We start from the raw sequence: 2,998 nt of genomic DNA on the forward strand, positions 1-2,998 counted from the left end.
ATTAACAAGAGACCAAATGACACAGAAGTTAACAACTATAGGTCACCGTACAGTCTTCAACAAGTTGAGCAAAGCCCATAACGCATAGTCCGCTACAAAGGCCCCGAAATGACAAATTAAAAAAAAAAAAAAAACTAGCGGGCTAATTTATGAAAAAATTAACGAAAACATATGTGACATGTCAACAAACGACAACCACTGAATTACAGGGCTGAGGCTCCTGACAGGACAAGTACATACATACAGAATGTGACGGTGTTAAACATGTTACCAATATCCCAATCCTCGGCTAACCTGGGACCGTTGTGTAACAGTACAACATATGAACAAACTACTATGATACTGTTCCTTTTATTTAATTTCTTTGATTTTATTGCTCTCATTTAAACTTATTTATTTAAAACTTATGAAAGTTTATTGAAGTCAAACAACATAATTATCTAAGTTATTTGATTTTACCTCTACCAGTAACACACAATGGATGACATCGATAGTGTCTGTAGGCCCAGATTCTGTCCAAGTTTGGTAAAAATCCAGCATATTTAAAGTAATTATAGAAAACTTTTACTGCAAAGTGAATATGTGTGGACGCCTCCGCCGCCGACGGAATGTAGAATCGCTAGGTCTCGCTTTTGCGACAAGATTGCAGTCTGTACAAAATGGAACAGACCGGTAAAGTAAATGTCACCAAAAAGAATGACAGACCAACACTTTTCGTTTGTATTTAGTCCAGTGTTATCACATTTGCATGAAAACTTGGGAGTTTTCATCTCCTTGATGTTTTTACAGGCACCCAGTGGAGTTACTGAAAAAAGTGACAAAACACAAAACCCTATTTTCATCATCATCAGACTATTATAATATACTAATAGTCCGATGTTGATGTATGAACCATGGACATTAGCTATAGGTCCAATGATACCTGCCTAAAAGACATGTACACCTTACAATAAAATTAGTTATCCTTTTGCTTGTACTTGTAGAAATTGACCTTACCACAAAAACTGAACATGGAACGGATTTTTACAGTTTGAGAATTTGAGCTGTTTTGTTACTGTCCCGTGTTAGGAGGAATGTTTTACACTTGTAAACAGTTTAACTCTCAATTCTTTATGTGCCTGTCCCCAAGTCTGGAGCATATTGTTCAGCAGTGATTGTTGGTTCATGTCTCCGACTTGTTAAAATAGGCAATTGGTCAACAGTTGTCATGTTGGAGGCTTTAACATCCGACTATACAATATATTTTATCATTGTGATAGTAGGTACAGTAACCTGTAATTGGTCATATCAACTTTTTAAAAGTGGAAAAGTATTCCATTGGCAAACATAGTGAATCTTATTTTTAGCTCACCTGGCGTGAAGGACAAGTCATCTTTTCTAATCACTTGGCATCATTGTAAACTTGTTTACATTTTAAATTTTTCTAGAGAAATACTGAACGGAATTACATCAAACATGGTATGATTGTTCCTTATGAGATACTGACCAACTATTGTTTCTATATACAAATGTAGCTGATCCATCATTCAAGATGGCCACCAGCTAGGGACTTCGTTTTACATAGGACCATATAGAAAATACATACACATTTCTTCTTTTATAGAACCATTGAATGGAATGAAAGCAAACATTGGAGAATGTTCTTTACAGTGGCGGATCCAGAGGGGGGGGTTCCATGGGTGCGCACCCCCCCTTTATTTTTGCCGATCAATGCATTTATATCGGGACATATGTTTTGCACCCCCTTTGCCCTGGGTTAGCACCCCCCCCTTTCGAAAATTCCTGCATCCGCCCCTGCTTTATGAGGTTCTGACCAAGTGTTGTTACTTTGAATCCGATCAATCACCCAAGATGGCTGCCAGAGGACTTAGTTTAACAAGGGACCCTATTAGAAGTATATAAAAATGTGTTCTTCTAGAAGACTGTTTTATGGATTGATCATTGAAACCAAATATAGTATGAACGTTTCTATTGATCTAGTGACCAAGGATTGTTACTTTGTGGCTGAATTGTCATTGTCCTCATTTTCTCAAATTTCAATGAATCTATTGGTAAATTCTGTAAACTTGACAAAAGTTCTCTGCTTTTGATTAAACTACAGGACTCATATTAAACCAAATTTGGCCTCAGCCATTGTAAGACTATCTATTCTGATTTTAATCTTGTTTTACATGACTTCAAAACCGAAGTAAAATCAGGTGAGCAACAAAGGCTCTTGGGAGCCACTAGTTTTATCAACCAGGAGTCTGTTGTTCAGTAGTTGTCCTAAATCATAACTGTTATATTTTTTTTGGTAAATTGTTTTGTTTTAAATTAGTCCATTTATAGTTGGGTTTTTGCATTGTTTTAGATTTTTCATGTTGGTTGCTTTGAAACCAACTAGACAGTACAAGTTTTTCTCATTATGGAAGGTCTTTCAACAAACTATATACATCTTACAATTAATCCATGCCCCAAATATATATGTAGTTGACCTGCTGTTTATAGTATCTGAGAAATGGACCTATTCATGAAATTTTAACATTAATCTCTATATAATACATTAAACTGAGGATTGAGGTCAGGTGAATTAAATCTGGTGAACATGTAGACCTTGCAAGGATCCAAAACTATGTTTTTTTCAAGCACTAACTATACCATAAAATGAGATCAGGGACAATAGATATATGATATGACCACAGAAAATTTCTTATAAGAATAAAGCAAGGTATGAAACATCTAGGGCTGCTACAGTGCTACCCTCAAACATATAAAGCTTTATACAAATTCTTTAAGCTACAGCCACAATCTAAGCATCTGCATGTCTTGCAATTTGTGACTTTAATTGAGAGATAAACATTATAATTGTATGTTAAATTCTGAGAATCCCCATTCCAAACCTTTTAAGAATGTAAAATGTGAGCCAAGCCTGAAACCACTGGAGAGGTCAAACCCTGAACAGTTGGGTAACCCCAACCTATTTAACATGTCAGCTGTTAATGGCATTCAAAAGACTCTA

The sequence above is a fragment of the Mytilus trossulus genome, chromosome 2 (genome assembly GCF_036588685.1).
Source record: "Mytilus trossulus isolate FHL-02 chromosome 2, PNRI_Mtr1.1.1.hap1, whole genome shotgun sequence".
Lineage (NCBI taxonomy): Eukaryota > Metazoa > Mollusca > Bivalvia > Mytilida > Mytilidae > Mytilus > Mytilus trossulus.